The sequence below is a fragment of the Tamandua tetradactyla genome, chromosome 16 (assembly GCF_023851605.1).
Source record: "Tamandua tetradactyla isolate mTamTet1 chromosome 16, mTamTet1.pri, whole genome shotgun sequence".
Lineage (NCBI taxonomy): Eukaryota > Metazoa > Chordata > Mammalia > Pilosa > Myrmecophagidae > Tamandua > Tamandua tetradactyla.
Window position 1 is genome coordinate 25902741 of NC_135342.1, and position 25809 is coordinate 25928549.

Here is a 25809-nt window from a genome sequence, read left to right on the forward strand (position 1 = left end):
CCCTACCATCCATGCCACCAGAAAGGAAGTGAAAATGATGGACGTGAGCCACTGGTGGATTTGGGAAAGGGAAGCCACAGAGTGGTAACTCTAGAAATCTGTATTATTAATAGATATTATCAGCTGGTACATCAGAGCCTGGCTTCCTCAGCTGATACCTCCCCAATGACTTCTTCTTTACTGATTGAGAATAAGGCCAAGTTCCTCCTTGGCCCACATGGCCCCATAGGATCTGGCCTCTGGCTCTCTGACATCTCATCTCCTTCTCCAACCAAAATCTCTGATCACATTGGCCTTCTTCCTGTTCTTCTGACATACCAAATCCAATCCAGAATATGTAGATATATTTTCTTGGTTCTCTATCAGGTTGGTTCTTTCTCATGATGTCAACTCTTTAATGGTTTCTTCTCAAATCACCTGTGTAGACAGGGAAGTGCCCTTTCTCCTTGAAACCTTTTTTCTCTCTTTCCTTCCTTTCTTAGCAGTTATCACTAGCTGACTGATAATTCTTTCAATCATTATCTGTTTAATGGCTGTTTCCACCATTAAAATGTCAATTCAAGGGATGTGTGTGTTGTTCATTGATGTATCGCTAGTGCCTAAAACAGTGTCTAGGACACTCACTCAGTACTTGTGTGAGGGAATGGATGGCATCTGTCTGGTTGCCACACAAGGTCTCCTTAATTGGAGACCTCTGGGGAAGGGAGCACACCGCCCACTCGGCAGTGCAGAACACCCTGCTAGATTACCTCCCTTCATCTCTACCTTGAACTTCTGGAAGATGAAACCTCCTGCTGGAGAGGAAGGGAAAAGGAGGTCACCATCATGGTAGAACCTGTCGGTTGCCCCAACAGCCATGTCTTTTTCTTCCTGTAACAGAACCTCTTTTGTTTAGGGAAGCAGGGTGCTGGGGTGGGATGAGCACTTGACTCAAGCTGCTGAAGAACTTTTTCTCCCCTTGGAATGTGGAGCCGGACATGGCCATTCTGGTCAGTGTCCACTGGTGCTTTCAGTGTGAGGAAGGAGAAGGCCTCTTTTTTGTATGGGGTGTGTGTGTAGGGAGCATTTTATAACTCATGCTCAGAAGTAGAGTGATCTGGTAGGGAGAGACTGATAGGGAAGCATAAAGCAGATTCACAGAGCAAAACAGTGAGGAGAGGCTATAGCCTCTGAGAAAGTGGGAACCAGAAGGTGGGGAGAGAATGCAGCCTCCTCTTGGTCTCCCACGAGCACAGGGGCATTCCTGAAGCTGCTACAGGGAGGCAGTACAGGATATGGGCAGAGAAGGGGAAGGAAACAGGGAAATCAGAAGGCTCACAGGGATGGCTGGGTAAGGGCCAGAGGAAAGAGGCCACGTGGAACCTGCGGTTAACTTGAGAGCAGGGGGGTATCTTCTAGAGAGGCAGATGTGCCTCAGCTTCGGCCAACTGAGCCTTGTAGGTTTGTGGGCTCAAGATCATCTAAGTTTTCAAGAGGAACCAGAAACTCAGATTTGTATGCAACTAAAAAAATAAAAACCACAAACTACCATGTAGAGCAAATCTCTAGCATTTTCAGGAAACTATAACAGTGGTTGTCTTTGAGGACTGTAACTGGGAATCTCCCCTGCCCCCACCACGACTCCCAGGCACCAGCCCCTTCCCTGCTTTATTTTCCTCTTTAGCACTTATGAATATACTTACTTATTTCTCTTATTTATTACTAGACCCCTTCCCCACTCCTTCCAAGAGAATGAAGCTACTGCAGTATCTCCATTGGTTAGTTTTTGAATGATCTGCATACATTTTTAGTTAACAAATAAGTCCCTCTTAGAATACCACCAGTAAAAACCACAATAAGAGTCAATAGAATCAGTCTATGTGCTAGATTTGGGCAAGGGGACGTTGGTTTGTTACTCTGGAGAAGGGTCAGGCTGCACGGCTTTGCCAGAGATGAAGGCATGAGCCCAGGCCCGCACTCCACTGGGTGCCGTATTTTAGGCTGAGGTGGGCTAATGGCCTGGCTAAGGGGACTGCCCACTGCTCGGCAGCCCACCCTGTAGTAAGGCCCCACTCTTGGGTCAGCCTGGAGTGAATGAGGAATAAGGATTAGTCCCTGAGGCTGCAATTGGGATGGCTAGGAAATCAGGTGGTTCAGATGCACCCTCACTTCCTTATGCGAGCACCTCTGACAGATGGGCTTTGCTGATGACATTTGTTTCCAGCTCAGTCAGAAATTCCCAATCTGTTTTGCTTTCTTCTGTGGAAACACACAGCTGTTCTTACAGCTAGGGTCTCTGCACAGATCCCTCCTCCGAGTGCAGCTGCTGTGGGACGTTCAAAGCCTGAGCAGCACCAACAGCCTCTCTGGGCCTCAGGCTGGTGTGCCCTGTCCCTTTTCCAGCTGTCTGCTTTCCCACTCCTGTCCCCTGTTCCCAATGGGGAACCCCCTATCATGAGAGTAGTATGGCACATAGGCAGAACCAGATTGCCTAGGTTCAAATCCTAGCATTCCATGGACTAGTTACTGAAATTGTGACTCATTTTCACTCTGAAAAATGAGAAGAATACCACCTACCTCACAGCCACTGTTATTATACCATTCTTTGGTGTTTCTTTGTAAAAGACCTACTCCCTGCCTTCCTAATTACAGAAGTCCAGCCTGAGGTGGGTACAGTAACTTAGACTCAGCTGGCAGAGCGTTCTTCTCAGACTCTGCGCAAGGGTCAGAAGAGCATGCAGCCACAGGTGGCCCTGGTTTTTCCTCGTAGTGCCTTTCACTGGGGACCTCTGGTTTCCTCCCTCAAGAGCTTTCTTGGTTCAGGCCTGTCTTCTAAGATTGCTCCTCTGGGCTCATGCTGATCCTGTGAACCCCCAGTAAATTCTGTTTCTGCTCAAGATAGCCAAGTTTGGCTTCTGTTGCTGGCAGGAGAGGTCCTTGACTAATACATGGTGCTGCTGCAAGGAGGGCAGCTGGGGAACGTGGATGGGAAAAATAGGGTAGCCTCAGAGACAGCAGCGTAACGGAAAGCAAGCTGCAGTGATAGAGAGCCAATTGGGATGCATTTGTTTACAAGTAACAGAATACCACCATCCAATGGCTGCTTGGGTAATGAAGACATTTAATTATCTCACATAAAAAGGAGGCTAGTTAGAGCAGATCCAGGTGCAGTGTGGCAGCTAAACAGGGATGTCAGGCCTTTCCTCTCTTTCCTTTCCACCAGTCCCTCAGTGTGCTGCTGACTTACACCTTTTGGCTTGTTGCCTAGTGGTCACAAGAAGGCAGCAATAGCCATGCTCCTCACTGAACCATGGGCAACGGGGAAAGAGATGGATGGCTTAAGAGGGCTCTTTTCATCCATCTGATTCTAATCAGGAAAGAGAATCTTTCCCAGAACATCATTCAGTCAAAAAAATTCACTCATTTAAAACATTAACCAAGCACTAAAACCTTATTCATTTATTCAACTTCTATCAAGCATTTACAACTCATTCAGTCATTCCACAAACACTAAACACATTAAATTCTTTCATTTACTCAATAAACTTCATAAGTACCAACAATGTCTCACTGTTCTAGGAGCTGAAGATCTACTCCGAGGACAGTCCACACCCACTATCAGGAACTTACTTCCAGAAGAGGAAAGATGGAAATAACTAAACAAAGAAACAAGGTAACTTTGAAGGGTGGAATAAAACACTACTGGGTCAGGGACTACTCTAGATGGGAGGGGGTACTGTCTGATGGGCACTGCATGAAGAAAGCGCACCTGCCATGGGAGACTTAGCAGCCTCCAGGCCCCTGGCACCAGGTGTGATGATGAGCCAGGCTGACATGCCTAGCAGGAAAGCAGGGATTTGCCAGTGGGCAAAGAGGAATCTGCTCTTACAGGCTTTACAAGGTTGTCCAAGACAGTGGTTCTCTCCCCATACTGCACATTAGAAATCACCTGGGGAGCTTTTTAAAAATACAGACATTCATACCCCATTCCCAAAGATTCTGAATCAGTTGGTCTGGGGTGAGGCCCAGGCCCAAGTGTCCTTTAAAACCTCTGTAGCTTGTGCATACAATTCCATGATAAAATTTAAAATATTTTCATTATTGCAGAAAATAAATAAAAATAAAACATAAAACCCCAATCCTCCATATTCTTTGTCCCCCCATATTATTGACCCATAGTGTTGGAGTGGTACATTTGTTACTGTTGATGAAAGAGTATTAAAATATTACTGTTAACTATAGTCCATAATTTGCAATAGGCACATTTTCCCCAACACCTCTCTATTACTAACACTTTATAAAGATCGTACATCTGCTCTAGTTCATGAAAAATCATTTTTGTATTTGCACAGTTGAACACAGACATTGCCCAACACAAGATTCACTGTATTATACAGTCCCATGTTTTAACCTCCAACTTTCCTTCTGGTGACATACATGACTCTGAACTTCCCACTTCCACCACACTCATACACCATTCAGCACTGTAAATTATTCTCACAGTAATGGACAGCATGAGTTTTGACCTGAGAAACTGGAATAATAAATTTGCCATTTACTGATGAAAAAAAAAAGCTCTGCAGCTGATTTTAACGTGCAGCCAGGTCTGAAGACATAGAAAGGAAGCTAAGACAGACGAGAGAAGAGGACCTGATGGCAAATCCGGGTTGGTGACAGGCAGCCACACATCAGCTAGGAGTCTCAGGCAGAGAGGTGAGAGAGCAGGTGTGACAGAGGGCCAGGAAATAGTGGTGGTGGTGGGGTCCCTTATATGAGGTCACATGAGGTGACAATTATTGGAATGAAGAGCACCGGTGACCTCTGCACACTAAGGGGTGCCTCTCCACCCCTCCCTGTCTTCTTCCCACCAGCCCCCTGCTGATCCAGGCAGAATCCTCCCTTTTTCCCTCCTTCCTGTCCCTTCCTTGGGTTTTTACATACCCTCAGCTTCAGGATTTACCCTACTGGATTTTTAAGCCTCTGAGTATATTTTTTCCTCTCAAGACTTTGAACAGCATCATGTTCAAAATGGACTGGGTCTAATACATTTGTTCCTGCAGTGTGAGTGGGGGAGATGGCAGAAGTAAGAATGGTGATGATGGGAACAACACTTCTGAGTTCTCACCCTGGGCTGAACACTGTGCTGCATACGTGATGTGAATTAATTTGGGTGTTACAATAACCCTATAAAGTAGGGACTCTGGACATTCTCATTTTACAGATAAGGCAGAGGTGAGAGGGTAAAGTCACATGGGCTGGGAGCAGACCTCAGCACTCTGGCTACCACACCTTCACTATTATGCTCTATGGAAAAGACGAGGCAATTCAACAAATGAGCGTGGTGTGTGAACACAAGAATGATGCAAATATCTTCAAAATCAACTCCTAAGGACAAAATTCTAGAAAGTCAGTACCAGCTCAGCAGATTTCAGGTTAGGAATCTGTTTTTTTTCCCCTATGTCTTTCTCCACCTTACTGGAAGTTTGAGCATAATTGGGACCGCTAAAGAACACCCCTAGGAAACCAGATGGATGGAAATCTCAAAAATTTCATTAGGAAGTTCTGTGGCAAAGACTCTGCTCCATCCACCCACAGGACAATGAGCAGGGCTGTGGCCGTGAGAAAACTTGCACTTTGATATTCGATGCCGAAGAACCCAGAGGATCAGTGTTTCTAATTTCAATCTTCCCAGACATCCACAAGGATCCTACACTCCCTACCTGGATCTAGAAGATAGTCACCACTGAGCAAGGTCAGACATTTTAGTCACTACATTCAAAGAGACTTCTACATGGGCCAGAGTTTCTGAGTGGCATGTCCAGCTTTTAAGGGTGTCCAAAGGTACAGTTTTCACCCCTTGGGGGAATAGGAAAGTGACTTGGTATTATATGGATTGAAGTTTTAGATGTGCACACTGTTTTAAGTCAGTAATTCTGCTTTTAAGAATGTGTCCCACAAATATTTATTCCAGTGCCCATCAAAAGGTATGTGAAGTAGTTTGGCTACAGGGACATTTGCATTGCCACCCTGCTGTAATAGGAAGGTATGTGGAATTAGCCCAAATGCCTTTCGGCAGAGGTTGGGGTTAAGTGAAATTTGGGGGGTGGGGGGAGCTGTTACAGGGAACACAATGTAGCTGTACTAAAGGGCAAGGGAGAGCTATGTGTAAGGCATGCAAGGAACCCACGCAGCCTCAAGGGCACAGTCAGAGCTAATATTTGCTGAGGGTTCAGCGTGTGTCAGGCATGGCACTTTTATGTGCATTAGCCCATTTAATCCTCACAACAGTCTTTATGAAGTAGGGACTAAATACCATCCTCACTTGAAAGTTAAAGCAATTGAGTCTAGAGAAGTTGAGAAACTTGCCCATGGTCACCCAGCTAGAAAGCGGTGGGGCTGGGATTTGAATCCAAGCAATCCAGCTTCATAGTTTATATCCATGCTGCTACTAAAGAAGTAAGCTGCAGAATACTCTAAAGAGAAAGACCCTATTTTGTTTAAAAAAAACAAAACAAAAAGAGACCTCATTAGTGTGTGTGTGCATATGTACATACACGTCTGTGTATGTATAGGAAAAGACCTAGGGATATACCTCCCACACTGGTAACAGTCGTAACAATGATTAGTTCTAGGGTGTGAAACTAGGGATGGAGGAAAAGGGAAATAATCTTATACTTTTTATTCTCTCTGTCTGTATTGTTTGAGTTTTTATAAGTCTGCAGTTCAAGGTTCTCTTGGGTACCCTGGTATGCTTGTCCTTGAGTCTGGTCCCTGGAGGTAAGCCCTTTTATGCACCCCAGAAAAGCCACATTTTTTTCCTAAACCAATCTTGTAGGGACAGACCTGTTGTTTAAGGTGGGATTTTTTGATTAGGTTGTTTCCATGGAGATGTGACACACCCAATTGTGGGTGGGATCTCATGAATAAGTGGTTTTCATGGAGATGTGTCTCTATCCATTCAAGGTAGGTCTTACTCTGCTTACTGGAGTCCTTTAAGAGGGAACCATTTTGGAAAAAGCTCAGAGCCAACATAGACAGAAACATTTGGAGATGCAGAAAGAAAATGACCCACGGAAGCTGTGTGAAACCAGATACCAAAGGACCAGCAGATGCCAGCCACATGACTTCCCAGCTGACATTCCCTTCCGGATGCCACTGACCATTTTCTGGATGCCTTGGTTTAGACATTTTTATGGTCTTGGAGTTGTAAACATGTAACTTAATGAACCCCCTTTATGAAAGCCAACTCATTTCTGGTATATTGCATTCCAGCAGCATTAGCAAACTAAAACACAGGTTTTGCATATTTTCTTTCAGACCCTTTTCTGTGAATCTCCAAGGAAATGCTCCTTCTTATATATGGGCAGAGTTAGCTGCCTGTACCCTGGCAGGCTGGTGGGCCCTAGGCTCACTGAGGGGTCTTCCTTCCTCACTGAGGGAAGGAAGATGCATACCTATCACATGTGCTTCCTGGTAAGCCAGAGGTTATACTCACCCTTAATGCTTAAAAACATACATACATACATACATACATACATTGAAATACTGCAATATTTCATTCTTTCTTTTTAATTTGCTACCAGCATAGTTGAATTTACATAAGTTAAATGTTTTTATGATTAAATTTTTACATATAGAGATGAAGTTAAAAAAATAACTGGGTTAATATCTTCATGGTTGCTTTTCTCACTAATTGTCAGATCTTGGAGCGCTTTCTTGATGCAGCAGCTATATGTAGCACAGTGGTTAGAAGCTATCCAGGTTTGATTCCTAGCCCTGCTACTGAACTAGCTGCATGGTTTTGGGTAGGTAACTTAGCTTCTCTATGCCTCAGTTTTCTTAGCTGTAAAATGGAGATAATAATGGAGCTTAACTCTTAAGAATGCTATGAATTAATAAATGTAGAGACTTAGAATTATCCCTGGCACACAGTAACTGATAAGTATTTACTATTATCATTTTTACTTCTGTATTAATAATAAAAACTCAAACAAACAAATGGAAGTAATGTGGCCTTGAAATGAACCCTTGTTCTTCCAGGCTCAGGAGCCAGGGAGCATGGGGTGGCTCACCTGGAAAAATGGGAAGAGCAAGCCTCTTCTTCCTGGCAGCCTCAGGGCAAGGGCCAAGAGGAGATGTCTCCAAGTCTGTGTGGGAGCCACATGGGGTGGGGGGGGGGCAGGTTGGCAGGGTGTCACAACCACCTCTAAAGCACATGTGGATTCAGCATCTTGTTCCAACTCTGGGTACAGTCCCACTAACTTCAAGTGAGGCTTTTGAAATGCAAAATTGGAAAAGGATGCTTCCTAGGGTGTGGGAGCAGACATTTGGCCCACCCAGGAGCTGCAGCCACTCTTGTATAGTGGGGATGATGTGACATAGCTGGGCTAGGGGCCTGAAAGGGTGGATGAGGGGCCTCTGTTGTCAGACAGCCCTTTCTGGGGAGACTTAATTAATCAGGGGTACAACCACTGCTCTGGCAGCTGCACTTCCCTTAAGGGACCTCACCAGTTCTGGCCAGGCCCAGGCCTGATGTTAAGTCACATGCACTGCGTTTCCATATAGAAACTTTCTGGCAGCTCTCTGGGTTCCATACAAGTCTCCAGGTCTGCTCTCATGGTTACTGCCCAGGACAGCCTGATGGTTAAATACTTAGAACATGCCCCACCATGTGGCTCACTCCTATGGCCAGGCCAAGCCTTCTTTAGGAGAGGATGTCTTATCCACATGGAGTCTGACTTGAAAACTAATCCCAGCTAATTGTCACTAAAACCTGCTAAGATCACATCTGCTGGGCCTGGAGATTAAATCAATATTTGACAATCTTGATTAAATAGAGCCAGGGAATACTTGTAAACAACATCTGTGAAAGCCCCATTCTTTCAATCCTACCCTTGTTGGGGCCAGGCCAGGAGTGTCACTGGCTCTGCTAGTCCTCACCTGAGGATGGCTTTAAGGTGGGGGTAGGGGCAGTAATGGAGCTGGCCTTGAAAGCCATGGCTGGGAAAGCTCCCTGCAGTGGGAGGGAGGTGCAGTGGACACATGTACAGCTGAGCCTTGTTATCCTGGGTGGCAACCCAGCTGCCAGCAGTCATTATCCATCATCTTAACTGTCCTCCCACCCCCCCACCCCATGAGGGCTGCCAAGATCCCTATATAGAGCATTTTATAGATAAACACTGAACTTAAGTCTTCTAATTACCCTCAGGCGTAGGTGCTATTGGAACCTCCATTTAAAAAATGGGGAAATCTAGTTTCATAGAGGAGGAGCTGGGATATGAACCCAAGTCTGGCTGACTCCAGGGTCTGCCCTGGGACCACTCAGGGAGCCTCTCCCTATTTTAGAGTACCAGTCTTCAGAAGTGGAGCCAGGAGCCTGGGTTTAAGACCTGCTCTAAGAGTCCAGTTTCCGAAGAATAAATAACAATGGCAATGCCCTCTAAATGAGCAATGGCCTCAGATTTGGAACTTCTGAACCTACACAGCATTCCCCAGGAGGAGAGTCTTACTGTTCTTCCCATTTTACAGAAGGGAATACTGAGGCTCAGAGTGGCAGATTGTCTATTCAAGATTACCCTGTGAGGTAAAAGGCAGAGGTGAGACTCAAACCCGGGTGGGTTGAATCCATGCCATCATAACCAGTGTCATTTCTAAAAAGGAGGGATAGAGATGTGAATATAGTAGGCATTCCCTCCATTCTTGGTGATTTAAAGGAAGAAATTAGGCTCGTGCTCTGGAGTCAGATTGCCTGGGATCAAATCCTAGCTCCAAACCTGTTCCAGAGATGATAAAGTGCTCCTTTGCAGGACGGGACTACTGGAGGATCCAATCAGATCTATGTAAGGCACTTCCCACAGTAAGTGGCTAATAATAAGCACCTAATAAATCCTTATTCAAGATGAAAAACGATCAATAAAAATAACAGCCACTGTACTCACAGAGCACTCATGGGGGTGGGGGCTGGTGGGGAGTGGTGGTCAGACCCCCAAATGCCTTCAGGAACACTGTTAATTATTCTATCGCGAGAATCAAAACAGTGCCTAGATCAATGTGAGTACTCCATAGGTATTTTTGGAATCCCTGACCCAGGCAGCCAGCCAGCAGATAACCAACTAGCCACCCGACCAGATAACCACTCTACCAGATTACCAACCAATCAGAAAACTAACTAACTACACAATCAACCAAGCAACTATTCAGCTAGCAAGCCCATTAGCCGGCAAACTGGTTCCAAATGTGTCCCTGCCTTGTCTTTCTACATCTCTATTCCGGTCTTCCTGCATTTCTATCCCACGTTCTTTGCATCCCCGACCCCCCGACCCCCCGTCTCTCTCTCTCTGTCTCTTTCATATGTGCACACACAGATGGCCACAGCCCTGCACATTTTGGGCCTCTGAGTCACAATCCCATGTTAGCTCACCACTGAAGATCACTGTCTGGTCCCTGTGTTAACCTCCTCTCAGATTCGCAGCCCAAACACCTGAGGGAGGGAGAGAAGCTAAAGAACTGGTCAAGATTATTTAAAAAACAAACAGACAAAATTGACAGGCAGAGTCACTAACATGGGTGGCACTGTTCAGGTTCCTACTTTCCCCATATTCTAGGCAGGATACATGACTGCCTGGTCCAGGCTCATCCCTATTCTAAAGCAAAATGCTACAAGGGAATTAATTCACTGCTTTAATCAGAGAACAAATTCCGAATCCCCCAAAAGAAGGAATTCAGAAAAATGGTATACTCTTTCACATTCAAAAAAAATCCCAAAGCTACAATTTTCTATCTATTTATATCCCTGTAAGTCAATGCAGAGCAAAGATCTGGAAGACTGACCTCCAGCTGCTGGCAGGGTTACCCCAGGGAGGGGAGTGCGAGTGCATGTGTGTGCTTGCCTCTTCTACCTCAACACTAAAGCTTCCAAACATCCTAGATTCACTAATTTCCATGTTGGCCAAACTACAGATTGGCTGTACTATTATTTACTTAAGATGGTCCTGTTTAAATCAATCAACTCACTTATTAGAGCCATATATATTGATGTTGAATTTTTTTCCTCATATACATTAAACAAAATGCAGAAATATAAACATTTGTAAAGCCTGACAGTATACCAAGTGACAGTGAGCTTTAGTGCCAGAAATAGCTGACATTAAAATCAGGATGCATCTCTCATAAGTGATGTTGAGTGAAAAAAAACAAAACAGAACATATACAGTTTATGATTCCATTTCCATAAAGTTCAAAAAGAGGTAAAAATGAACCATGTCATTTAGAGATGCTCACAAGCATGATGAAATTATTGGAAAATCAAAGAAGTGGTAACCATCAAAGCCCAGAGAATAATGGCCAGTGGGGGCGGGAAAGGGTTATGGTGTGTGTGTGTGTGTGTGGCAGGGGGGAAGGTTAGGCTAGGCATTGTACTTTTTCGTGCTCTGGGGTTTCAGGTGACTTGAGGCTTGCTCTATAATTGTCTGCTAAACTGTATATTTACATTTTATGTATTTCTCTGAGTATGTGTTGTTTCACTGTAATAAAGTTTTAAAAAGTCTTGTATTGTACGGATTCTTCTTAAACAATGAGATCATCCTCTTGAATTACATATGTAACTTAAGAAAAAAAACCCATGAAAGTCTTAGTTCTTTGAAGATTTGAGGATTAGTTTCTTGCATGCACTCATGCTTACTCTCCTGCTCAATCTCTCTCCCTCTCTCATGTGCACACACACACAAACACACAGAGAACCACCCCAGTCACATTCACTCCTCTGGCTCTAAATTCACTTTCTCTCTTTTAAAAGGTATCCAGCTCCCGGAACCTGCTGGGCCACTTCACTAGTGAGGAAACAAACATCCTGGGAGGGTGTGGGGACATGCAGTTCCTCCAGGCCATGGGGAGGTGGGGAGAGCAGGGCTGCATGACAGAGGCAGTTTAGTAGGGCTCACCATGTGAGAGCCAGAGACAGAGGGGAAGGGACCTTTCTCCATAACAGAAATCCTGTCTTTCTTTCTGGGATGGGAGAGACAGGAGGGCATAGAAGTTGTGGGGCCGATGTCAGGAACAGGTACCCATCCAGCCCCTGCCTGTTCAGTGATGCCACAGTGGACTCTAGAAGGGCCCCAGTCTTGACCCTCCTCTCAAACCTGCTGACCTGGCTGGCAGATGGCAAGGCCTGCTGCTATGTCTGCGCAGGATGTTGTAATCAAACATCCTGCCCAACTGTATACAGGGTAGGTACCCAGGGCAGAAGGCAGAGGATGGCAGGATGGAAGGGGGCATCCAGGACCTCTAGAGACAGGGAAATGGCTTCCTGGGAGCACACACTAGCCCAGGCCACCAGGAGATCAAGGTGGTGGGCACAGAACTCTCAGTCAGTCTCTTCCAGGGCAACGGATTTTTTTTTTTTAATGTTTACCGTTTGTGGAACCTTTCTAGAGGCAATCTGGCAATAGCTTTTAAAAACGTTCTTAACCCTCTGAACTAATAATAATGCTACTTTTCGGGAATTGATCCCAAAGAAATAATGAAAGATAAAGAAAAAAATTCATGGCTATAAAAAAAGAACCAACCATGTAACCAACAACTGGAGCATAGTTAAATCATTGCATGTCCTCATTAAAACTTTACATGTATATGTGGATGTAATCAGAAAAAAGGCTGGAAAGAAATACTTTAAAATGTTAATAGTAGTTATCTTTTGGTGCTGGGTCTATCAGTGGTTTTTGAAATTTGTTCACTACGTTCTACTATACTTTTTCAAATTAACTTCAATTAATGTGTTTTAAAAGCAGAAAAAAAGAACCAAAACGTTTTCATTCACTTATTTCCACTCAGAAGATGAATATTTCTTGAGATATGTGATAAAGCAGGGAACAAGGCAGAACCCCTTGAAGGCCTTTGTGACTAGAGGGGGAGACAGATACCAATTAAATGCACTTACCAAGTATACCTATCAGTATAAACTGAGATAAGGTAAGGATAACTTGAGAAAGGAAAGGAATAGGGTGTTTTAGAGTGAATGGTCAAAAAAGGCTTCTCGGTAGAGGTGGTGTTTAACCTAAGTCCCAAGGAGGCAAAGCTGGCCAAGGAAAGGAGTGGTGGTGGGTGAGGGGCTGGATGAACAGCAAAGATGTCAGAGTGTTTAAGAATCTGGGGAATGTATTTCCTTTGCAGGTTTAGGAGGGCAGTGGCCTCCTTGGGAGGCTGGGGCAGCTATCCATGTGAGGGGCGAGAAAAGCCTGGCTCAGAATAGGGACAGACCTGATGCAAAGAAGGGGACAGATTGGAGAAGATTTGGCCATTTCCTCACATCAAGAGGCACTCCAAGGCATTCAATCCTAAACTGAATATCTGGTGGGTACCAGGTGCTGTGCCAGATGCTAGCTACAGAGACATGGGTCATTACTAACGCTCTTTGCCCTGACATTGTTCAGACCAGATGAATAAATGAGTCATTTTGGGGCAGTAAGTCCGGGCTCAAACAGGTGGCTGTCAGTAGAAAATCTGACAATTTTCCAAACAAAAGCCAGCCCTAGCAATCCTATGAAAAATACAATGTGTTTTAAAGTTCTTCCCATCCAGGTTTTCACTGACTCTCCCAAGCACACCTCAGAAGACCCTAAGGCAGGGAGCAGCATATTTCCAACGTGCAAATGAGCAAACTGAGGCATGAAGTGGTGGAGTCTCTTCACAAGAACCAGAAGCTGGGCCCCGGGTTTGAGAATACTGCTACCTTCCACTAAGGGCTGCTTAAGCACTGGGCACTATGCTGAATGCTTTACGCTTATGGCTGCACAGACTCTACTGCCAGTTGTCCAATCCAAATCCACTCTCTTCTTCCTTGAAAGAAGCCCACATTTGTTTGGGGCACCATCCAAAAGCTTACTTTTCCATGTTCCCTTGCAACTATGGCTATGTGCCCCATTCTGGACAATGACAGATAAGTGGAAATCTGTTGGGTGGGGGGAAGGAAAGAGCCTTCTGGCAAAGTCACTGTTTTCCAAATAAAAATGGGTAGTCTTAGCTGGCACACCCCTTCCAACCTTCCCCTTCTTCCTACAACATGGATGCCATATCCAGAGGTGTAGCAACCATTTTGTGATCATGAGGCTGAAAAGTCACATGCTGGGAAAGGCAGTACCAGGAGCCAGACAGCCCATTCCTTCAAGCAACAGTCCCTGTCCAATCTGCCTACATTCCATCTCCTTCCTATATGCAAAAGATAAACAGCTGCTTCATTTAAGCCACTGTATGCTGGTTTTCTGTTACATGAAGTAGAGTGCAATCTTGACTGAGAGAGGCCCTACTCCATCCTCATGTTACAGATCAGGAAACTGACGCTCAGGGGGGAGGTCACCAGCCCAAGGTCACACAGATCCAAGAAGAGATCAAGCTGGAATGTGAGCTTATACTCCTAATCACTTCACAGTAGCTCCTCGAACCCCATCACAAATACTGGCTTTGGAGAAACCTTGGTGTCAATTCACTTCTCCATTTAGTAGTTTACTTGTTCGTCTCTCCCACTAGAGGTACGAGCTCCACAGGATGTGGACTCTTCCTTGTTGACTCCCTGTCCCTTGGAACAGTGCTGGATTCATGGCAGTTGGACGCAAAAATACACAGCAGCTGAATGAACAATAACTGCAGGGGAAGGCTGCATGATTCCTCTGAACCCATTTTTGCCTCTAGAAAATGAGAACAACATCTACTTCACAGGATGCCATGTGGGTTAATTGAGGAATGAATATAAAGCACAGGGCATGGTGTCCAGGAGGCACCTAATAAGTGGTTCCATTATTATCATCCCTGAAGTTGTGGATATTGTCGTGTAAAGGGCCTCCCCTCGTGACCAAAAAAAGGTTTATTTTGACTTATATTCAAAGATGATTTCTCTATACATTCTAGCTATAATTCACAGGCCAAACATAAGTCAGGACTCCCAACCAACTCAACTGTTCTGCAGTCAGAGCTGCCTCCCTGCCACCCAGTCTTTGCCTCATGGTCTGACTACTGTTAACTGCTATGCACTTTGCACTCCAAATCCATCCTTCCCCATCCTCAGGTCCAGTTTCCAACCCACCTCCTTGGCGGTACCATCCGTTATGGCCCTCCTTGTCTGGACCATTCTCTGGACATCCACCCATCTTCTGCCCTATGCCAGTTCCTGATACAGTGTCTGGAAAGGCTGTCTACCTGGCATACCTACTGGGTGCTTCACAGAGATACATTAGCTCCTAAAAACAAGACTAGTACCCAGAGGACAGGCACCACCTCTACTCTCCCTGGGATTGCCTGGCACACCGCAGTGCTAGGCTAGTAACACCTGATGAATGGAAAAATGAATCAAAATATGGAGCCTACTATGGGCCAGGCAATGTTCTAGGCACTTTGCATGAACTCCTTTGATCTGTACCACAATCTGGTCAGAAAGATCCTCTTATCACCCCTATTTTATGCGTGAGGAAATCAAAGCACAAATGAAGGAACTTGCCCAAGGTTAAGTGGCAAACCTGGGTTTAATTCTGCAATCTGACTCCAGAGACTGTGCTCCTCACTTCTAGTCTCTCCTGCCTTGCTGCCTGAATCCATGTATGAACTCTCAAAACATGAGGGAGATGTCTAGGGCCAGACTTGAATGAAAGGCATAACTCACTTCCTGAGCCTTTTTTTTTTGGCATGGGCAGGTATTGGGAATTGAACCCAGGTCTGTGGCACGGCAGGCAAGAACTGAGCCATTTTTATTGGGCTTCCTACAGCATTTCAGTCTCTTTTGCATGCTTCTGAATATCAAGATTGAAAAAGCCAGACACTCATTTTCCTATAGTGAAGAGTGGCCATGCAAACCAAAACTGGCCAGTGAGATATACAGAAGTCTGCTAAAAGTCAGAGAAAGCTTCTAAGAAGCTTCCTAATAAAACAGATGTACCTACAGCCCTGGCTGGCCCCATGTTTCCTGTTCCTCAGTTGTGAGAGGATGTGACACATGGAACTGCAGCAACCATCTTTCAACTATGAAGAAGGGCCAAGAAAATCTCACAGACATGGACTTGGGGCCTGACACGAAGTTGGTTATCAATCTTGGAACTGCCTTACTTCTTGACTTCTAGCTAAATAACACTGAGACAAATGTACCCATGGGTTAAGCCACTGTGAGTTGGATTTTCTGTTACTCATATTAAAAACTGAGATATAAAATAGTTAGAAATCAAAATGGCAGAGGCAACAAGCAATCAGAATAGATGGCAGTTGGTGAATATCAGCCTTGCTAATCTAGATATTCAACTGCGAGTTCCTTATAGGCTGGGATCAATATTTGTCTATTCACTGCTGTTTCCCAGTAGGTAAGTATGTACCTAATAGAGGTGGGCATGAAATTTCAATGGTCATATAATGGCCCACTTAGCAGAGGACCTGGTGTGATGAAAGGGACACCTGGAAGCTGTTATCATCATCACCCTCTTCTAACCTTTCTGCTTCCTTGCCTGTCAGATTGCTACCATTATGTGTGTCTACCTTATTGAGCCTCTAATAAGATGTTTGAAAAGGAACAATACAAAGTGTTGTGCAATCAAATGTTATCTTTGACTCAGTAGCAATTAAGAGCATAGACCCTGAACTTAGGCTGCATGGCTCTGAATCCTGACTCTTGCGTGACCTTGGACTAGTCACTTAAAAATCTCCATGTCTCAATTTTTTTGTTATTTTGTGGAATTATCAAAAGTACCCCCTTCCCCCATAAGCTGTTGTGAGGATTAAATGAGTTACTGTGTATAAAGATTCTGTAACAAAATCTGGCAAGGTGAACAACCATGACCCTTTAGCTGCTACTACTATTATTATCACTCCTTCTGTTTTTATTATTAGATGTGGAGTCTATCTGGATTCCTGGTGCTGCCACTTCCTAGATGTGTGACCTTGGGTAAGTTACTTAACTTTCTACCTTTCTCCTCTATGAGACAGGGCTAATAGTAGCACTACCTTATAGAACACTTACAAGCATTAAATAAATGAATACAGGTAAAGCGTAAAATATGTGAAGCAAGGCCTGCTTTCCAAGAAGAGCCCAGTTAATGTTACCAAGCACCAACACTTTTGTCTAGTGATTCTTCTTGTATAACTAACCTATATTTTTATTAACTCTCTATTGAATTCCTTGGTTTGCATATTTGGCACCACCCTGCTCCTACAGGCACCAGTTCCCCCACCCTCCAACTTAAGCCACAAACTCCCAGAGGGTGCACACTATACCTCCCAACCTCCACAGGCTCAATGCCCAGCTGAGCGGGTAGCTGCCCTCTACATGCCAGTTTACTTTGCTTGGCAGGATGAAGTTCCTCCAGTTCTCTCCGGGTCTGGGATACTGGGATAAACAGGGGCCCCAACAGAACAGGCCAGTGAACAGAACTCTCCAGTCAAACAGAACTGCTCTGCCTGGTGGCACAGAGTGTCCCTAGGACACCTGGACACTTAGTTCAGGCCATGACTCAATGTTACAACAAAGAAAAAAAGGAAGTGTCTGCTCTGAAGGTGGGCTTGGAGAAGATTTTGGAGTGGATTCCTCTAGCAAAGGAGGAACTTGTTATCAAACAGTCCTAGGCATTTCAAGGAGGTCTGTCCCTGGGAGCAGTGACCAGAGCTGCCTCAGGTTTCCCAAGCCACCAGGAAGCACAACGTCAGGGTGGTGTTTATTGCTAGCTGATGTGCCCCTGACCAGGCCATTTTCCCATCTATAAAATGGGGGTGAAGTTTCCTGTTATTTTGATCCACTGCCTGCCCTCTTCCTGACCTACTCTGAAGCTATGGGGGCAGGGGCAGAAGCCTGGAAGGTAGAGGAGGGGAGGGGCCCCATAGCTCTCTTGCCCTCAGCGGTGGACAGTGCCTCAGACAGGGGATGCTTTTCTTCCTGTTGTGTCAGACAGACTCTCCCAATGCTTCCCAGGAGCTAATACCTACCCCCACCCCCAACCCCCCTACCACGGCCTTGTTCAGTTCAGAACACCTCCTTGCCCTGTCTGGCTTCTTGATTACTCTATCACTCATCACTCATTCAACCCTGTCCTCAGTTTTGAACATCCTCTGACAGAAAGACCTAGAGTAGATTCTGCTTTCCTGACAGATCCTCTACTGCACCTCTATCTTAGGGGTACCTGAGAACCAAGGGAGAAGATGCACCTCGAAAAGTGAGAAGTATCACACAAACTAAGGATTCTTCCATGGAAATGTCCTCCTGTCTTCCAGAACATATAGGCACATGGTGGGTGTGGAGTTTAAACCAACTCCATAAATGAAAAGATACATTTGAGATCTGCTTCAAAATAGTTCAAAGGGTTCCATGTGTTCTTCTTTATGACTCAATAAATGTTTGAAATTTTTCATGAATAAAACAAAACAAATGAACAGATAAGAGAAAACAAGTCCCTATTCTGTTAGTAAGGGTACAAGCTCGTAGAACCTTGAGGGCAATGTGTAAATATATTAAACAGTACATATCCATGAACCCAGTGATTCTAACACCCACAAAAAGCAAAGGTCTGGACAGACTAGCCCTGTAGCATAAGACAAGAAATGGAACACAATCTAATAGTCCCCTCATTAATGAACTGGTTAAATAAATCTTGATGCATCCATACAATACCACCCAAAATAGTCACTAAAAAGAATTTGCACACATCTAATTATTGACAGGGGAAAACACCCAAGAGATATTGATAAATACAAGCTGTGGAGAAAGACAATAATAATAATATCTGCAAACATCAATACAGCATTTACCATATGCTGGGTACTACTCTAGGAATATATGTTACATTTTATATTCTATATTCATAGAACCCTATGAGGTAGACACAGTAACTGTCTCCATTTTAGTTGAGGAAACTCAGGCATAGGATTGCAAAAAAATAAAAAATAAATTAAGTGGGATCCAGGATCTGAACCTAAGCTTTCTAACACGAGAGTCCGTGCCCATCACAACATAGTTGACACAGGAGATTATTTGTAATGGTTATTTTGCCTCCGGAAAGTGGGATTGAGGCTAAAGGGCAGGGAAAGGAGGAGGGAGGCTTTCATTTTTATTTCATGGTACCTTTATAATTGCTTTCACAAACAAATATAGGAGAAAGAAGTCTATCCGGACCAGATTTATCTTCTTACGCTTCACTATGTTAGTGTCCGGTGTGCCCAAGGAGGCAGCAGAAGGAAGCCAGAAATGCCTCCACAGGCAGACATTCTAATGTGAGCCAGAATAAAACAGAGGATGAAATAGTCTAACTTTTAGAAGTTTTAAAACACTCAATAATAATGATTATAGTGATGATAATTGCTAATTTTTACATATCATATATGTGCTAGGCACTGTTCTAAGAGCTTTCCATATGGTAATTCATTAAATCCTCAAAATATCTCATAAAATGGATACTATCTTACGAAATGGATAATAATACTTAAGGAAACCCTGAGCCCATAGAGATTAAGTATAATGCCAGGTTAAAAGTTGGGAAGGCCAGGAGTCAAACCTGGGTCACCTGACTCCAGATTTTGCTCTCCATTGACTGTGTCTTCCTGCCCCACTGCATCACTGAAGGGCCATTCACAGAAACAGCAGCCCGAATCAAGGTAACAGGAGGATGCGGAGGCACTCAGACCAGTAATCAGAGCATTAAAACCCCCTAAAACACCACTTTACACCCACCAGATTGGTACAAATTAGGAAGCAGGATAACAGCAAGTGATGGCAAGCAAATGAGGAAGCTGGACCCTCCTGTACCCTAGGCGGAGTGGCCAGAGCATCCTGGAGAGTAACCTGGTCATCCCTGGGAAAAGAAGGGATGCCTGTCTCCCACCACAATATGACCCCTAGGTATAAACCACAGGTCCAGAGGATATAGGTATGTGGGTGGCTCACTGAAGCACCACTGGCAGTGGAGTGGAGCATCTTGCGTGCCCATCAGCAGGGGATTAGAAATGTGAGGTGTGGTGGACACACACCATGTAAGACCACTCAGCAGTTGGACACCACACATTGGAGGCATAAGAAGCAACATGGCTAGATCTCAAGAACATGCTATTTGGTGAAAACAGGAAGAAATGAGATATGGAGCCTAAAACCATTTCTGTAAGCTGACTCTTCATCCATACCTCAAAATATATTTTACAAGGATATGTACATAGCTACAGACATATCACAAATGCTTCAGAGTGCAGGAGAAGGGAAGGAGGAATAGAAAAGGAAGAAAAAAAAAAAAAACCCAAAACCTACTCAGTGACAAGGGAGGTGACACATGTTTCTGCCAACAGACAACAAGTCCCACTTCCTGTGGAATAATGTGAGGATAAAAGAGGCAGAAGGCAGAAACTGGACACTAGTCACTAAATTTCTGCAAAAGAAAACCACACTTTGTTCTCAATGCCACCCAATCTGTTTGGCCTGATAGAATTAGTTAAATCAGTGAGCCCTGGTGGGGGACTGAGCTTGGAGGTGATTCCTCCCTGAAACAGATACTTGATTGCCTACTCAAATTCCTTCCTCTCTTCCTCAAAGAACCCCAATTGTGTCAGGGACTCAACTACCCCATTCCCAGCTCCTACAAGACAGACTCCAATTGGTCTAAGGCAATCAGGGCATGGTATTCCTCTTATGATTCTGAGTGGCTTGAGGACAGGTCATATGACCTAAGCTGGACCAGACTAAAGGGAAGTATTTAAACTTCATAAGGGTTAGGGGAGGAGTCTTTGCTATCTTTGCATCGTGATGCCTGTGGACAAGAAAGTAAATGGCCCTGATTGGCACTGGCCGCCATCTTTGGACCAAGAGGCAAATAAAATTTCAGTGAAGCTAACTCTGAAAACCCAAGTCCTTGAGGGCAGTCATGTTCATCTACTGATCTTATCCCATTTTATGCCCACCCACTTTAGGATTTCCAGGACATATCCAATGTCTTTACTGTTAGGCCAGATGGTACCAGATGCTTGCACCTAAAAGTATCCTAACTGAAACTCACAAATCAACCAGCCATTTTTTGATTATTAAACAAGGGGAAATCTCTGCAAGAGGGAAATGTGGCACCAGAGATATAAACAGGAAAGGCCAATTAATCCCAATGTATGGAGAACTTTTACAGGTGTCAAGATGCACATCCCCTGGCCTATCCAGATGGCATGACCCATGTTGCCACAGGTGCAGCACACCTTAGGCATGGAATATTCCATTTCTCTCATTCTTTACAACAGCTAAGCATAGTCATTTTCCTATGTCTTATTTATCCTCATAATGCGGGGTTAAATCTTAGCTGGTTGGACCTGAGAACAAGAGACAGGACAGGAAAGCCTAGCCTGGCTCTCCTGTGGCTGTTCTGTTCCTGAATCACAGGTTGGCCTTTGCGATCTGTGCCGTCCAAAGGTCTGATTACAAAAGACACACAGCTCAAGAACCTCAGCCAGGAGACCACACCAGCTACGGGGCATCATCACTTGTTGGAAGAAAGGGAAAGGCTCAAGTGAGGCAGAGTGCAAGGCAAAGGTACCTGCACTCTGGAGTCTGCCTGCCTTGGTTTAAACACTGGTCTGCCTATTACCTGCCCTGCAGCTCTGGACAAATGGTTTAATTTGAGTTGCCTCATTTACAAAATAAGAACAAAAGTACCTATCTCACAGAATTGTTGTGAGGCTAAAATGAATTAACATGTAAAGTGCTTAGCACAGAGCCTGGCACGTAGTAAATCCTTGAAGTGAGCTATCTTATCTGTCATTATTTGATGGTGTATGTGTGCTTAATTACTGAAGTATGAATACATACAGTAGAATGTACCTGCTTTAAGTGCACAGTTTGGTGAATTTTCACATGTGTAACCCAGATACCAAAGGTACAGAGGACATATGTTGGTCAGTATCATATAACCAAGGCTTCATATCTCATAGAAGATACAGAACCTGACTTAGGATGTGGATTTACTACTGAGTGCCTGGCTCCCTCCCCATAACTGCTCTTTTTTCCAGAGTTCTCAACTTCAGGGAAGGGTCCTTCAGACATACCTGATTTGGGGGTCTTGTGGTGACCCAGCGTTGATTATAAAGCTCTTTCCACACAATTCATGAGGCTGGAGCCAGGGCACCTTCCCCCCACACAAAGCCCCTTTTCGGTCCTCTAAAGTGTGTGGTTAAACATGCCCTGTTCATCTCCTAGGCCTCTCCTAAGCCCTACCCCCAACTCCCCTTTTCTCTTTCCTCTAGCCTCAATGAGAACTTTTTTTTTTTTTTGTATGTGTATGGTAGGGGTCACATTTCATTCTTTTTCCATGTGCCTATCCTGTACTGCAGCACTATCTGTTGATTTTTTTTTTTTTTTAGGGGAGGGGTGGGGTGAAGTACATGGGCTGGGAATTGAACCCAGGTCTCCTGTATGGCAACAAGAATTCTACCACTGAACTACCTTTGCTCCCCCAATGGCTATTTTTTTTTAATTGAAAATTTTACTCAGATAACTGGAGATTCATATGCAGTCTTAAGGTATAATACAGAGTAATCCTATGTAACCTTGTTTGTCCCCAGGGGTACTGCTCTGAAAAACTATAGTGTAATACTGCAAGTAGGATACTGACATTGATACAGTCCACCAATCTTATTCAGAGTTCCCCACTTCTACCTGTACTTGTGTATGCATGTGTATTTAGTTCTACATACATTCAATCACATATGTGTGCTTGTGTTTCCACCATAACAGTCAAGATGTGAACCTCAAGGACCCCTCAGGTTGTCTTTTATAACCACATCCAGCTCCTTCCCATCCTGGTCCCCAACCCTTGGCAATCACTTACATGGTTCTTCATTTCTAAAATTTTGCCCTTTAAAAAATGTTATCTAAATGGAATTATACGAGAGGAGTCAAGATGGTGGCTTAGCAAGGTGTGGGATTTAGTTCATCCTCCAGAACAGCTACTAAATAACCAGGAATAGTACAGAACAGCTCCTGGGGCCACATAAGTGACCAGACACACAGCATACCCCAGTCTGGACCAGCTGGACTGGCTGCGAAGCCCCCCAGAACAGTGAGTTGCCCAAGCCATGGCAGCCGGCACCCGTCCCCCACAGGCTGCTTCCTAGAGGGGAAAGGAAAGACTTTACCAGGAGCAGGGACTGACTACAACTAAGCTTCAAGTGTGGAATTAATTCACAAATTCTGACTACTAAAAATAGGCCCCCAGCACAGGTGAACCTGGTCAAAGCAGATGTCGCTGATTTTTGCCCCAGTGCTATGGGTGCAGGGCTGACGGAAAAAGAAAAAAAAAAGAAAAGAAACAGAGGTTTTTGTGGCTGTGCTTCAACGGAGGCTTGGTTGCCTTTGGATACAGCAGCATGGCTTCTCAGGCTGCAACTGCCCCAGGCATAGGCAGAAATAAGCTTCTTTGGGAGCTTGTCTGGAGCCTGTGCCTTCCCCAGGGGAAGGGTGAGGCCTGACTCAGGTGGAATCTCTCCCTCAAGGAATTCAGACACCAGGGCTTGGAAATTTGAAGCCATTAACGCCAGCCTACAACCTCTCCTCTGTCTCAATCATGCCCTGAGTAGGGAGAGTCTGCCAAAATTAAAGGCACTGCATCATCTTATGCTAGTGGGACCTGCAGGCAGACAAGTGCCACATACTGGGCAAGATAAAAACGAGTCCAGAGACTTCACAGGAAAGTCTTTCAACCTGCTGGGTCTCACCCTCAGGGTAAACTGATGCAGGTAACTCTTTCATCCTGATAGGAGGCCAGTATGGTCTGGGAAAATCCAGCTCAGGTCTATAATACCTAAGTAGACCCTCCTAAGGGTGGTGGGGGGAAGGTACCATACAGGCAGGGCAAGAAATAAGAACTGAAAAATTCTCCTCTGTTAAACAAAACCTAAGCTAGTGGTCCAGAAAAAGCTGAACTGAAGGTCAAAAAACAGACAGACAACAAATTCATCCAGCAAGAAAACCCTAGGTAAAAGAAGTGAAAGCAATCTCCAGAATAAACTAATTAAGATAATTAAATGCCAAGATGCCAGCAAAAAAATAACGAATCACACTAGGAAAATTGAAGATATGGCCCAGTCAAAGGAACAAACCAACAATTCAAATGAGATACAGGAGTTGAAACAATTAATTCAGAATGTATGAACAGACATGGAAAACCTCAAAAAAAAAATCAAATCAACGAATTGAGGAAGGATATAAAGAAGGCAAGGAATGAACAAAAAGAAGAAACAGAAAGTCTGAAAAAACAAATCTCAGAACTTATGGGAATGAAAGGTACAGTAGAAGAAATGAACAAAACAACGGAAACCTACAATGTTAGATTTTGAGAGGCAGAAGATAGGATTAGTGAACTGGAGGACAGAACATCTGAAAGCCGACATCTGAAATATAGGGAAAAAAATGGAAAAATATGAGCAGGGACTCAGGGAATTGAATGATAATATGAAGCGCATGAATATATGTGTTGTGGGTGTCCCAGAAGGAGAAGAGAAGGGACAAAGAAGAGGAAAAACTAATGGAGGAAATTATCACTGAAAATTTCCCAACTCTTATGAAAGACTTAAAATTACAGATCCAAGAAGTGCAGTGTACCCCAAAGAAAACAGATACAAATAGATGTACTCCAAGACACTTACTAATCACAATGTCAGAGGTCAAAGAGAAAGAGAGAATCTTGAAAGCAGCAAGAGAAAAGCAATCCATCACATGCAAGGGAAGCCCAATAAGACTATGCATAGATTTCTCAGCAGAAACCATGGAGGTGAGAAGACACTGGGATAATATATTTACATTACTAAAAGAGAGAAACTGCCAACCAAGAATCTTACATCCAGCAAAATTGCCCTTCAAAAATAAGGGAGAAATTAAAACATTTTCAGACAAAAAACCACTGAGAGAATTTGTGACCAAGAGACCGACTCTGCAAGAAATACCAAAGGGAGCACTAGAGACAGATACAAAAAGAAAGAAGAGAGAGGTGTGGAGAAGAGTGTAGAAAGAAAGACTATCAGTAAAGGTAAAAAGAAGGAAAATTAGATATGACACATAAAATTCAAAAGGCAAAATGGTAGAACAAAGTACTACTCATACAGTAATAACACTAAATGTGAATGGATTAAACTCCTCAATCAAAAGACATAGACTGGCAGAATGGATTAAAAAACAGGACCCATCTATATGCTGTCAACAGGAAATGCATCTTATACCCAAGGATAAACACAACTTGAAAGTGAAAGGTTGGGAAAAGATATTTCATACAAATAACAATCAGAAAAGAGCAGGAGCAGCTATATTAATATCCAACAAATTAAACTTCAAATGTAAAACAATTAAAAGAGACAAAAAGGGACACTATGTATTAATAAAAGGAACAATTCAACGACAAGACATAACAATCATAAATATTTATGCACTGAGCCAGAATGTTCCAAAATACATGAGGCACACACTGAAAACACAGCAAAGAGAAATAGACACATCCACTATAATAGTTGGAGACTTCAATTCCCCACGCTCATCAATGGACAGAACATCTAGACAGAGGATCAATAAAGAAATAGAGAATTTGAATAATACAATAAACAAGCTAGACTTAACAGACATTTATAGTACATTACACCCCACAACAGCAGGATGCACCTTTTTCTCAAGTGGTCATGTATCATTCTCAAGGGTAGACCATATGCTGGGTCACAAAGCAAATCTCAATAAATTTAAAAAGATTGAAAACATACAAAACACTTTCTCAGATCATAAAGGAAGGAAGTTGGAAATCAATAATAGGCAGAGTGCCAGAAAATTCACAAATATATGGAGGCTCAACAACATACTCTTAAACAACCATT

The 25809-nt window shown here is 43.9% G+C and overlaps 1 protein-coding gene and 1 long non-coding RNA gene across 15 annotated transcripts in view; one reads left to right on the plus strand and one right to left on the minus strand.

The window, feature by feature from the left end:
• SIPA1L3 (signal induced proliferation associated 1 like 3) overlaps positions 1-25809 on the minus strand; it is a 308825-nt gene that overhangs the window by 132200 nt on the left and 150816 nt on the right. The window contains exon 1 of one of the 14 annotated variants that reach the window (XM_077132029.1): positions 10400-11227. The exons of 12 other annotated variants lie outside the window; for them this stretch is intronic. The gene's annotated coding sequence lies outside the window, so the exon portion shown is untranslated. Of the gene's footprint in view, positions 1-4629; positions 8280-10399; positions 11228-25809 lie in introns of those variants that run through there. One more of the 14 variants, XM_077132028.1, reaches the window with a different exon arrangement.
• On the plus strand, positions 4822-18373 carry LOC143659260 (uncharacterized). The gene is made up of 3 exons (XR_013163487.1): positions 4822-5731; positions 16837-16891; positions 18114-18373. It is a non-coding gene; the product is annotated as an uncharacterized LOC143659260 (long non-coding RNA).